Genomic DNA, 13,675 nt, shown 5'->3' with positions numbered 1-13,675 from the left:
AGTTTCTCCCAGCATCGGTCTCATTTGGGACCTCAGTGAGCAGAGAAGTGCTGGGTGGTGACAGGAGCTCCAAGTGAGACCCCTGGAGCAAACTCTGCTGTAGAATCCGAATAAGGACTGGTACCTACAAGGGTGCTGTGAAGCAGAATAGTTTAACGTGTGCAACATGCTTGGAGGTTCTTTTGGTGCATAGAAAGGCAAATTATTATTTTATAGGAAGAGGATTAGAAGGGATGTTTTGGATCACAGGGTCAAGTCCCTTGCTGTGGGTGGTAACCACATCTCAGAAGCTGGTTCACAAACCAGTCAAATTCCATCTTCCAGCTGCTTTGATTCCTTCCCGCCAGTGGAAGGCCTTTCTGTGTCCTCAACACTCTAGTGGGCTGAAGGTGCTTTTCTGTTTCCAGCTTGAATCCCTTCCTGGCCAGTTTGTACCAATTCTTTCTCTTATAATTATTTTATTTGGGAGGAGGGGAGGGAAACTGTCTCATAATTTTAAGATTCATTTGAATTTTCCTCTGAGCCCCAGGCACCTGGTGGAAAGACGCCAGCAATGCTGTAGGCTGGTTCGATGTACCAATAAAAATAAAATAAAATTAAAAAAAAAAAAAACGAGTAAGAAAAGCGCCATTCTTAGAAAGCCTCCAGCGTTCCAGCTAGAGCACAAACAGCTGCTTCTTTGGGACTCTCCTCGGGTAAATCAACAGCCCCGGGCCGAAGGGGCCGCAGCTCTTGTGGTCTCGCACAAACCCAGTTCCCCCCACACGGGGCGGGGGGCGACGGGGACAGGGGAGGGAGGGGGGAAAGGGGAGGGGAGAGGGGAACCACCCTCAAACCACGGTTGAGACCTCGCCCGAGGGGGGCGACGCTCCGCTGAGGCGAACCAGCGCGGAGAATCCCCCCCTCCCCGCCCCGGGATGCAGGTCCCTGGCCCGCCCCGCCGGGGTTCAGCCCGCGGCCCCCCGCCCCGCTCCCCCGGGGCTCAGCCCCTCTCCCCCGGGCTCCCGCCGCCGGGAGGCAGCGCGGAGCGGCCGGGCAGCATCAGGGCTCGGCGGGGAGGCCGATCTCCGTTTTGCCCCTTGGCTCGGGTTCCCCCCCGGCCCAGGGAACAGGCGCCTTTGCGGGAGCTGCGCTCCCCAGGGCTGGGGGTGATTTTTCGTTTGTTCGGTTTTGACCACCTTCCCCCGCTGTCCCCCGCAGGCCGTCCCGGCCCCGCACCGGCGGCCCCGAGGGCGGGCGGGCAGCGCGCCACCGCCTGTCCCCGGGCGAGCCCCGGGCACGAAGAGGAGCAGCCCGCGGGATTGAAACGGTGGCGAGCGGGAGGGATTCGGGAGCACTTCCCCCTCCCCGGGGTGGGGGACAGAGGCAGGCGGCCCGTGTCCCGCCGCGGCCTGTGCTCCCGCTCCCCACGGGTGAAGGCAGTGCGTGTCCCCCGTGGAAACGCGGTGGGGCAGCAGCTCTCTGCCCCCTGCAGCGGGATGGAGCACGGGGCCCGGTGGGCCATCGGGAAATGCCACCTCCATCCCCGGACCGAAGAGTTATCAGTCCGTGGCTACACTCGGCTCGACGGGGCAGCAAAGAGCCCCCCTCGAGTCCCCCTCCTCCAACAGCTACACCCCCACCCAGCCCCCAAGCCCGGTGAGGCTGAAGCAACAACCACCAAACGCCCTCGAAAAGCCCTGGCCGAAACTCAGCACCCCCAAAGAAAACTGAAAACCAAAAAGCGAGCGAGCCAACAGCACCACTAACGAGCCACCCCAAAACGGCGGGGCGAGCCGAGCCGAGCCGAGCCGCACCGCCAGCCCGGGCGCAGCGCTCCCAGCCCGCGGCCGGCCCCGGGGGACCACCCTCGCCCTCCACCACCGTCGGCTGGTTCCTAATTCCTACGAATTCAACCATATTCCCCAAGTGATAACGGGGGCGGGGTGGGGTTGAACCCCCCCCCCCGAGCCCAATTACAGGGAAATCACAAGAAAACAGAAGGTGAGAGGGAGCGCTCCGTGAGCGCTGCCGCAAAACTTGCGCCACGCATAACGGCGCGCAGCAACGGGAGAGCCTCTCCCGAGGGCTCCGGCAGCGGGGAGAGAAGCCGAGGACGCGGGGCTTTTCCCGGGGAGAGGGAGGTGTGGTGGGCGGCGGTGGCCGGGACACCGCTCCGCAGCGATGCCCGCCGCGGGAGAACCGCCCCGCCGCGCACCTTCCGCCCCCGCGCAGCTCCGCCGGGACCTGCGCGGCTTTGACAGGGGCGATCGCGCCTGGCCGGCTCGCACCGAGCAAGAGCCTTTCCGGGAACAGGCTACTAAGAGCTCACCAGCGGGAGCGGGGAGAGTGGGGGCGCGGGGAATGAAATAAAAGGCTAAAGAAACAGCGCGATTTTGGGACCAGGACCAAATCCTAACGTGTTACATAAAAGCCACGGGCGGTTCTTATCAGCAAGCCAGGCCTGAAGAGGAACAATCCCCAGGAGCGGCTCCAAAACAACCCTGTTAAAGGAACAATTGTGAAATGCCAACTTCCCACCAGAGTATGAACAGCAGGAGCCGGGCATGTCCTGTCTGTAACCGGGCTTCTGACAACCAACAGAGAGAGGGGAGGGGAAGGGGGGGATCCTCTCTTGACAAGATTTATCAAGAAACATTTAACTGGGCTTTAATCATATTAGCAAGAGCCCAATTAGGGCTGAGAGCGAAGCGAGGCGGCCGGCGGGCTGGGGGGAGGAGGAGGAGGAAGACGGGGGAGGAGGAGCAAGCGATGGAGTCACTCGAGGATAAAGTCCTTTCATCAGGCTGCGCTCTCGGCAAGCAGAGGAGTGCGAATAATCAGTGCCCTTCACTGGGGGGACGGGGGAGGGAGCGGGCGGGGAATGTGTGTAAAGGATCATTAAGGCCAGGCAGAAGGGGGTTTTTGTTGTTGTTTTTAATTATTACTGCTATTAAGGTGTTGTCTCTGGGCTCTCTCGGGCGCTGTTCTCAGGGACGGAGCGGGGAAGAAGCGAAGGGGCCCGGAGGCACCTGCTGCAACCGCGACAATCTGCTCTGCGTGTGCCCCTCCCGGGGCAAAGAGGGGCTCCCTCCCTCCCCCCCCCCCCCCCCCCCGAAGAAGAATTTCCTTAAAAGCCCTTTCCCGGGTCGCCTCTCCCTGATGCCGAGCGCTTCCCCGGCGGCATCCCCCCTCCCAGCGCGGCTCCTCGGGGGGAGCGCGGCGTCCCCTCCCCACCGCCCCCGCTCCGTAGGGCGCAGGCTGGGGGTGCGGCGCAGCCCCCGGCGGACGCCAGCCCGGTAGCCGGGGCTTGCCGAAAGCCCCGGGAGAAGCGCGGCGCTGGGGCAGGTCGGGACAAGGGGCAGAAGGTGTCTTCCCGGGGTTCAAACTTTCCATGCTTTCGCGTGGGCAACCTGCCCCCTCCTTAGGGACTCGCCCGCTCCAGCTGTCGGGGTTGGGGAGGGCGGACAGCAAAGAAATAAAGACAAAACTAAAGATGACAGGTGGGGAACAATGGAAGACGCTGGCGATGAGCCTCTCCCCCCTCCCCCGGGTTGCGCCACCTCGGGGACACGCCGATGGGAGCGCGGCAGCGGCGCCGGTCGCCGCGGAGAGCGGAGGCGACCGTGACCCTGCCCGCGGCTTTCGAGACATCGCCTGCAGCTGCCCCGGTGTCCTGCCGCTCCCCGCGGCCAGGAGCGGGGCGATAAGGCTGTAGGGCAACGATACACCTTTCTCCCAAGAGGAGCCGGATCTTTGCACCGCGGGGCAGAGGATGCTGTTGTTTTATTTTTTTAACAGGGCAGGCCCCGGCGAGGGGGGTGTGTGTTTGCCATTCGCACCGATGAGCATCCCCGCTGCCGGGAGCGACACCCACCCCCCCCCATCTTCTCCTTGCGCGGAGCGGTTCTCGCCCCCCCTCCCGCCTCCCCGGGGCGCCGACCCCTCCCCACGCCCCGGGCCGCCGCAGCCGCCTCCTGGGGTCAAGGCGGCCTGAGGGGGGGGGGCAGCGCCTCCCCCCCTTCCCCCTCGTCCTTTTTGTGACCCTGCCCCCGCCGCACCTTCCCTGTCCCACGCTTACCTTTCCGGCCCGGCCGCCGAGGGGCTCGCCCCCCCCCGCTCCCGCCCCCCGCCCCGTCTCCGCCATCCCCACCGAAGGGGTGTCGCACGCCGCCGCGCCGGCAGAGCCCCGGCTCTCGCCTTGCGCGCACTCGGCTGGCGCTGGCAGCCCCGCCGGGTTCATCCGAGGACAGCGGCGGCTCCGCGCCGCGGCTCGTCTGGCTGCCAACGCCGCGGCGGGGCTGACGCTGCCGCGGCCGGGGGGTGACTCACGGCGGGCCCGCGGCAGCCGCCGGTGAGCCGATCCGCCGGTCAAGCGGGGAGCGGGCACGGCGCGCCCGCTCCTCGCCCCCCTTTCCCCGGGCACGGCACACCCCCACCCCCCCAACCCCCCCACCGGCCCCCTCTGCTCCTGCAAACTGGGGAGTAAACGCCCGGTTTTCCGGCAAATATCCCCCCTTTCGACACCGAACGGGAGGTCCCCCACCCCGTCTTTGCGGGCCGGCACCCCCGTCGGAGGCGGGCCGGGGTCCGGCCCCGCGGCCGGCAGCGCTCCGGCGGCACCCGTCCCCCAACGTAAGTGACCGTCGGGTCCGGGAGGGGGTGGCCGTCCCTCGTATCCCTGCCCCGGGGCATGTGGCCGGAGGGGCTGCGCTCAGGGGATGGTTTGGGCGGGCGGGCCGCGGCCGACCTCCGGCCCTGGCCCCCAGCTTGGCCCGGCGGGGCTCAGCCCGGCTGGGCGCCCGCCCCGGCGATGTACCCCGGGGGGCGTCGCCTGCATTCATCCGGGCAAGGGCAAACGGAGGCAAGAACCAGCGGAACGGCGGGGAGTGGGTGGAAAGGGGGGCTGAGAGCTGGAAAGCGACCCGGAGTCAGAGTGCCAGGGAGCACCGGTGTGGCGCGGTGCTGATGGTTTGCCCTGTTCAGCAAACAAGCTGCAGGGTTTTAGCTGGATGTGGTTTCCATGGAGCCCTCGTGGCACGTCCCAGCTAGAACGTATGGCAGATGTCTTCATGGTGAGCGTGCAACGGTTCTCCCACTGCTGAGCAGAGGTCCCAGGTGGAGCCATCTCAGATCCTTTGCACTGCAGTGTCTTTGAGAAACGTGCTTTGTGCATGACACCCTTATTCTGAAACAGGTTTCTGAAGCGAAGCTGTGGCAACCTACATCTTCCAGTCCACCCTGTCGGCTGGATGCACAGTTTTAAAAGCAGGGGCTCCCTAAAATTAAGATATTATATATAGCTCATTTATTAAGAAACTCAAGCCACAAAAGTAATGGGAATGAGTGCTAACGTTCTCTGGATACTCCCTCAAGTTTTGGATATAGGAAGAAGGCATGCCTGGGCCTGTACTTAAAAATACTCCAAAGCTACTTGTCAGAAATGTGCTAAAATGATAAGCCGTGGATTTATGGACAGGGATTATGTTGTCAGTGCTTCAACCTTAAGTTCATTTTTAAGTCCAAATTTCAGTCCTTTGAGAAAAGAGAGTAGGAGGAGGAAGAGACTATTATAATAGAAATGCTGACATTGCTAACCGTGGCGGTGTGAATTCACTACTATAATAAGACCTCAGCTAGCAGCCTAATTCCAAAGAGGTGATGTTATCCAGTAATAATGTAATCAGTTTGTTGGCTGTAACATAGGAAACTGGGAATTGGTCTATTTTATTGCTATTTTTGGCCAAAATGAAAAAAAAATAATAAAAAGCTATAAGATGCCAGGATCAAGGCAGGAGAGCTACCTTTGCTATTTAAAATAATAAACCAGAGCTCTTCGTGAACATTTTTCACTTCAATGCAGTTTTACAAAAGCATATTTAAAAAAGGGACGGCTAGTGAGAATGCAAGCTTTCAAGCTAAGGATTGGAGGATGGAAAGGCCCAAGGGTGGAACATTGTTAAAAGTTTTCAAGAGAGGTCCCGAAAGCACAATGTTCACTTTACAAAATAGAAGTTTTCTCCTGGGTAATCGCTGAATGAGTTCGCATTGATTTGCAGCTGCAAATTTAAAGGAAAAAGAAGGAAAGAAAAGAAATGAAAAAGACAAATGCCCTGTTAGTAATTTAGAACTATGCTGCAACCATTAAGAAAATTGCATCAGATATACGAAGAATTGGAGCTGACCACTTAAGCTTTTGAGTTAATATATTTAGTATTCTCTAGCCCTCGCATCTTTCTTTCGATAATTGTTTTTAAGGAAGAACATTCTGACAATTTTTCTAGGCAGTTTGCTCTCAAATTAGAAGTAACAGCATAAGTGCATTAACTTGGAAGGCACATGTATCAGTGAAACCTTATCGGTGAAATCTTCTGTTGAAGGTTAGCCAGTGATGTCAGTGAAATCAGAATTTCACCCACTGGAAGGTAGTACTGTTGCAGAAAATTACAAGGATAGAGAGAGACCGTATCATCGGTCTAGTTCCAGTTTAGATTTTGCCGTTGCTCTTGATGGTGTTCTTGTGTGTTTAACTTGATGCAAAATTTGCTGAGATCAATGGGACTCATTGGGTTTTTCATGTTGCTAGGAAGCCCAGCAATATCAAGGCCAAGATACATGAAAGTATGTTAAGGCAATTAAAACAAAGTAATGAGTATAGCCAAATCATAACTGTCTGTTTTTACAGAGCGCCTTGTAACTAACAGAACCCTACAAGAATACTTGGGTGTGTCTGAGTCAACCCGTTCTGGAAATCCTATGATATGCAGCTGCAGAAACTACACAAATTCTTGAAAAATTGTCAACAAAACCTGAAAGGACCCTAAGGGGTTTTATTCAAATTTGTTGAAATTTCTTGAAAATCATGTTTCCTGAGTTATACACGAGCTCTGTTCTGCTTATAAATAAATCACATGTTGTCCAGTAACTCTTGAAAAGTAGGCTAAAACTACTACAGTGACTTCCTTGTTCATCTGATCTTCTTAAGGCAACATTAACCCTCTTTTTGGACTTGCCCTTTAACAAAGCGTTATTATAAGTATTACAACCATTTGTGAACGTGTGTACTCTGGGCTGTGGAAAATCAGGGGCTGCCATTCGCTGTCAGGCTTAAATCCAAAAACATACGAGTTAATTTGCACCGGCACTACAGAGCGACGAATTGGAAAACGTATTTTGAGAAACGTGGATGGTTCCAGCGTTGCCCTCAAACACTTGCTGGAAGCTAGAAAACAGATGTGATATAATGAGAGTTGTTTTGTTTTTATTGTGGAAGATAATACCAGCTTGTGATTACTGACTGGCCGGGAAACAAAATTTTATGGCCACATGGACTGGATGTAGCACGTCAGCAGTCATCCAGCATGCTAGTGGAAGCACCGCATATAAATCGTAAAAAGATTCAAACAACAATTAATCACTGTTTCTCATAAAGACAAAAAGGAGAGGGCACTGAAAAATTACACGATTATATGGGTAGGGAGTATGGTAGTCTGGATGCCAGCTGCCACGCAGGAAATCCCCAAACCACTAATTGATGGAAATTTTAAGACCTTATCAGGTTAGAGATTGCTCCAAATAATGTGTTTTCACATTTTTTTCTTAAGCGTTCACTTCTGGCCACCACAGAGAGATTACATTAGCTGCGTACAGAGGTTTTTGCTTCCTTGGTGCATTGTTCTTGAAGTCCTACCTTCTTCTTTATCGTTACTCACAGTTACTTAGCTTTTTAGTTTTAATACAAAAAGTCCGCTTTGTTACTGAGACGTGGAGTATGATAGCGCAGAGGTGTGTCCTTGTGTATATAGGAGCAAAAGAAGCAAGCGAAAGAGGAAAAAAGGAAAGGAGAGGGTGTTTGGTGAGCAGAGAAGGAAGATAGGAAATTTGAGGCTCACAATGGAGTAACTGGTGATGGAATGGGACAGGAAGAGACTGGCCCACTGACCATGCAGAAAGCAGTGTTCAAAGATTGGCGTTTGATTGAATTACCCCTTATTGAAGCTGCCCTGCATTTCTTAGTGGGAATGCAACTTGCAATCTATGTGCAACAGCAAAAGACTGAAAAATTAAGGAGAGAATGAAAAAGTGAGAGGGAATTTCCTCATTTGTTTCTTTCCTATTTCTAAAGACTGCCTAGCCCACACATTGGGTAGGGTACACTTAGAGAGAATCTTGGACAAAACTAAGCTGGAGCTAGAACAAAGTTGGAAATAAATTCCAGTAAGTTTAAAGACGATAAAGAAAAAATATTTGACCCCCCTCCGAAGGTACTTAATGTCCAGTGAAATCATCTACCCTTAGGCAAATGCCTGACAAGAACACAGTATGTGTATCTACTCTGAATTCAGAATTCAGGGTATATGTATGTAACTGCAACTCATACTTTGTCTTTCTGATAATATGTTGAGCTAGAACTTTCACATTGTCATATTTTTCTACCTTCTTTTTCACTCTTTCTTTTTCTCTTTGGTTTTGGGACAGAAAATCCTTCATGCAGTGTGGTCCAGGTTATACTGGATGTCTCATGCAGGGCAGTATCTTATTCCGTGCATGACTTACTCATGTTGCAAAAGCAGGGTGAGTAATGGGTGCTGGAATTTAGCTCTACATTGCATTTTGCATCTGGGGTTTCTCTAATAGGTTCATGAAGTTCACACACCACCGCTAGTAATTTTTCTATTTTTCTACCTCCCATTCCTGCTCTTTTGCCATTTCTCCAGAGATTTTCTGTGGTCCTAGAGGACTTTACAACTTTGCAAAATGCTACAGTTATATAAAAGTGCTGTATAAACACATAGAGTGTATTTGTGATGCAAAGAGAGCAAGACCAGCATTTGACTGGACACGATCCCTCATGGTTCTAGGACTGTGGGTCAGCATTGCATCTTTACCAGCAGCAAGGTTTGCAGCGGCTGCAGGTATTAGGGGTGCACCATGTGTGTGTAGAGGAGAAGTAGGGCTGGACTATTCATGTTGCAAATGGGATGCTTTAGATGGTACCCTGCAACACCACCCTTGGGTCTACCAGGTGAAAAACTGCTTTCCACGTACCAGTGATGCTCTCAAGTACATACTATAGGATTCCAAGCGCAAGGGCAAATTTGAAGTTAAAAAGAATCACAGAATCATAGAATGGTTCAGGTTAAAAGGGACCTTAAGGATCGTCTATTTCCAACCCCCCTGCCGTGGGCAGGGACACCTCCCACTAGACCAGGCTGCTCAAAGCTCCATCCAGCCTGGTCTTGAACACCTCCAGGGATGGGGCATCCACAACCTCACTGAGCAACCTGTTCCAGTGTCTCACCACCCTCACAGTAAAGAATTTCTTCCTAATAGCTAATCTAAATCTCCCCTCTTTCAGTTTGAAACCGTTACCCCTCATCCTATCGTTACACCCCCTGATAAAGAGTCCCTCCCCATCCTTCCTCTAGGCCCCCTTTAGGTACTGGAAGGCCACTATAAGGTCTCCCTGGAGCCTTCTCTTCTCCAGGCTGAACAACCCCAACTCTCTCAGCCTGTCCTCATAGCATAGGTGCTCCAGCCCTCTGATCATCTTTGTGGCCCTCCTCTGGACCCACTCCAACAGGTCCATGTCCTTGTGCTGAGGACTCCAGAGCTCTGCAGTGCACTAAATTGCTGATGTAGCACTCACAGTGAGACATAGTCCTGGTCCAGATATACTTTTGGAAGTACATGCAGGTCAGACAAAGTGTGTCTCAGAAAAAGATGCAAAATGAACAAAAGTGTCCCAAATCACAAACAACTCATTATCTGATCCAGAAACAGAACAGAGGGGTTGTCTGCAGCTGCACTTTGCTTAAACTTCAGTTGGGCTTGTGCTGTAACTTACTGCCAGTCCACACAGTTCATGTTAGACTCTGGGCTGCGGGTTTTCTTACTGATGATTCTGCAGCCTCCCACGGTTCTTGGGGCCTGCGGAGAGCTAGTGTACAAGGGTGTGTTTGTTCAGGGATCTCTATTCAGTGCAAAGAGGTGGTGACAGGAGTCGCTGTTAATTGTTGCCGTATGGGTAAATGTTGGGGGTCGCTGTGCAAGCAAGTCTCCTCTGCTCTGTTCCAGTTCAAAGTCACGCCATCTAGATGAAACTCGGGAAAAGTGTTAATACAGCTAGTGTTAGGTCTCAAAAGATGAGAGGGAGAGACAAGGAGGAAGGTAAGCATCTGAATCTGTACACAGGAATGGTAAGTCTGTTGGGTCAAGCCCCCAGTTCAGACCCAGAGGGCACATGCAGTATAGATGTGCCCTCTTATATAGATCCAGTCTTATATATTGATTCAGTCTTGTGTCCTACTAACCTTCACAGTCAGTTGTGAAGAAGGGTCTGATGCTTTCCAGGATAAGTTGGCCATTTAGCTTGTCTTTCTAAGTAGTCAATAAAGCTCAAACAATGCTCTTCTAGAAATTCCCTTTGTATTAAAATTGCCTTATTCCTATGTGTCTAAGTCTATATTTGGATGTGAATTGTAGGACCTTGGGGATATATGTAGAGTTCAGTTAAATTTTGACACAGGAGCAACTGCATTATTTTCCTATTCATTTTCCTAATCTGCAAACAAGCTTTTGTGGAAGACTCTTGGCACTAAAAGTCTCTTTGAAATTGAGTGGTGGAAGTGCAAGAGTTCATAACCCTTTTTGCAGCAGCTCAGTCAGTGCCATCTGAATACTGAGTGCCTGCCTTTGGGAAGAGTGGTGAGCTCTTCCTTACTGCTGGGGCAGAGGCCTAGGGAAGAGCAGCATTGCTGCCAGCTGCTCAACAAAGGGCACAGATAGTGCAAACAACATCCTCCTCTTACCTCTGCCAGGAAGAATTAATGAGAGACTTTGTTATCCAAGCGCTTTCTGAGGCTGAGTTTCAAACTCTTTAACCTGAGAATGGATTCAGCAGCATGTATTTATTAGTGCGTTGCAGCTCGCTGGGTTCTACTTTTGACAGCAATAGAAGAGTTTTCCATTGCAAACCTTTACTTTCTTGTTTATTTAATATGCATGAATCACTGCTGCTGACTTAATATGCTAACAGTTATTTAAAGAATGGTCTGGTAAATACTTTAGTTCATGGATGGATTATAAAATATAATATCTGATAATATATTGTCTGGCCACTCACTTTATGTTAAGATTTCATTAATATGCTTTTCCCAAATAACAAACAGCTCCTGCAGAGCTTGTTAGCCATGTGACAACCATGTGGTGTAAGCAGTTATAAATACACCAGTAAAAAACATTCCAGAGAATTATAAATCACTATAATGTTCAACTCCAGTAGGTTGATGAATAGTATCTTTATTAACTTATTAACCACTTATCAAAATGGTTTGTCTTGTACTTAGACTTAATTTTATGTTCAGTGTAAATTTTATATAAAGCCTGACTTTGTTTTCTTTTGCCAGACGTATTTATTTCTGAGTCAAAACTCAGTCTCTTTTGCGAAAAGGAAGAAAATCAAAGAGGCATGCTAATCAGCCTAAACTCATCCAAAGCACTTTAAAAATAGCCAGCCCACCTACTGCACTGGGAGATTATATAGTGCAGCGTACAGAAGCACAGTGTGGAGTAGCTAAGGAACCATGCAATATGTAAGCTTTTCAAAATCTACTGGAGGCACTGGCGCTCTTACCAGTACCAGATTTGCTCCTGCTCGGGCATCTGCCTCTCAGACCCCTGCTCCCTATCAGCTTGGTGCCCAGCATGTTTAATTCCGCTTCCCATGAGAAATGGCTCCGCATGCATTTTTATTTCCAAATCAGTGGCTTACAGTGGAGAGAGCTGTGGCAGAAGGTGGTCGAAGAGCGAGACGGTGTCGCTGTTCAGTCACTGGTGCAGTGGGCGGTGGTGCACTGGCGTTGTCACTTGGGCTGTTAACGCAGATGGCCCGTGTAAACTTGAGTAAAATTCTAGCAGAGGGGTCTGCAAAGGGATGTAGGCACACAACTGCCCTGTGTGGGCCTTGCTAGACTCCACAAAACCATGCCCAGCTGTCATCTCACTCTGTGAGATGCTCTGCCAGGGAGTGCGGTACAAGCTGCCTGCAGGTTCTGGTAGGGGTCTCGGGTGAGACCTTTCCTGGGCAGTCTGCTCAGCAGAGCCCTGTACAAACCCGTTGGACTGTTTGGGGGTACTGCTTCTTGACGGATCCCATGATTATCATGGTGAAATGTAAATACATTATGTATACGTACACTAATTAAATTGAACTGGTTTAATTTACAGAAACCATTTTAATCTTTTTTTTTCCTGCTCTTTCACTCCATCTAGCTTGCTCGCTCTTGTTATAAACCGCTGCTTGTCTGTTCTTCGGCTTTTATCAGTGTTTTACCTTTAATTGGCTCACATAGTTGGCCAGTTTACCTAATTTCCCAATAAACAGTCTATCGGTGAAAGAACTTTTGGCATGCGAACAGCATACATTGCAAAAGATGCTGTAGGAGGAAGAGTAGTATGTATGGGTGTTACCACACTACGGCTCAGGTCAGGTGGTCACATCACTGTATCTGTGGGGAATTTTGCACCAAAATAAACTTTGAAGTTGACTAAAACAAAGGGGATTTTCCCATGACAGACCAAACAGAATGTACTGTGTAGGGAAATGAGGAAATCCAGCCTCGTGGTTTTCAGCATCACTGATTTTGAAAGGGTTAACTACCTGCCAGTAACTGCATCTTACTAATGTAATGCATATTGGCATTTCCTTTGCATATCTCTATTACAGAATTTGATGAAACAGCTTTTGTTTGTTCACACTTGTCTCTCTTAAAATTCGTATATCATCGGTAAATGTTATTTTTTTCTGCAACAGCTTGCACTTTCTTCTCTATGCAGACAGAAGTCAAGTCATCCTATTGCTTTAGATTATCATTTTCAGCTTGATTAAAAAAGTAAATATGTAGACTTTTACTGCTCCCGACAACAAGGCTTGTAACCACTTTCCATGCTGAGATTTGTTAATTTCTGTGTCTGTAGAAGTTGGCCACTACAGGAATGCAGGGGTTTGCATGGACCTACAAAATGATATTAAGCCCTTAATACAATTTTTAATGCATTTTGTGGAGGTAGGAAAAAGCAACTGATAGTGTGAGTCCAAGTTAACACATGGAGTGCTCTTCATTGTTTCCAAAGGGAAGGAAATTCTCTACTTCTTTTCAATGTTTCGAAGACTTCTGGTGCCCTTTGGTGGAAAATATGTTCACAGGATGGGGGCTGTCTACACTGTGCACTTCAAATTATTTTAAGCATTGTATTTAGCTGAGAGCTGGATTTTCCTTAATGATTGGTGGGGTTTGAAAAGACCTCAATGTGCGCAGGGAGAGAGGAACCTGCTGTACCTCTTTTGGGTCCTGAGCTGCCAAACATAAATATGGATAAGCATGTCCCTCTGACTGCAGGGGAATTTCAAATTAAGCTTTTTCAGAGTTTTTTTCAGAGTTGGGATTTTAAGCAGTTTCTGTGTTAGGCTACAGTGTGGAAAAGAATATGTGCTCATACAGTGAGCTTCCTCAAGTCAATGCAGAAAATCAGATATATTTGGTTAATATAATAACTTGAAGTACAGTAAAGATTTTTGTAGTACCAGAATACAAGAAAAACTCCAAATTTAGAGAAAAGGTTTAGAGAAAATAATTAATCCCGTTGTGTTACAGGGTAATAGTCACTGCATTTTTTTCTATCAGCATTTGTTTCA

The 13,675-nt window shown here is 50.3% G+C and overlaps 2 long non-coding RNA genes across 2 annotated transcripts in view; one reads left to right on the top strand and one right to left on the bottom strand.

Moving 5' to 3' along the window:
- LOC128909006 (uncharacterized) overlaps window positions 1-4,081 on the bottom strand; it is a 32,709-nt gene extending 28,628 nt beyond the window's left edge. Inside the window, exon 1 of the long non-coding RNA XR_008466178.1 lies at window positions 4,061-4,081. This is a non-coding gene — a long non-coding RNA (uncharacterized LOC128909006). The remainder of the gene's footprint in view (window positions 1-4,060) is intronic.
- Window positions 4,082-4,472: 391 nt separating this feature from the next.
- Window positions 4,473-13,675, top strand: part of LOC128909595 (uncharacterized) — a 42,335-nt gene continuing 33,132 nt past the window's right edge. Inside the window, exon 1 of the long non-coding RNA XR_008466424.1 lies at window positions 4,473-4,614. This is a non-coding gene — a long non-coding RNA (uncharacterized LOC128909595). The remainder of the gene's footprint in view (window positions 4,615-13,675) is intronic.

The sequence above is a fragment of the Rissa tridactyla genome, chromosome 4, assembly GCF_028500815.1.
Source record: "Rissa tridactyla isolate bRisTri1 chromosome 4, bRisTri1.patW.cur.20221130, whole genome shotgun sequence".
Taxonomy (NCBI): Eukaryota; Metazoa; Chordata; class Aves; order Charadriiformes; family Laridae; genus Rissa; species Rissa tridactyla.
The sequence above is the reverse complement of the archived record's forward strand: the minus strand, read 5'-3'. Positions and strand labels throughout refer to the sequence as shown.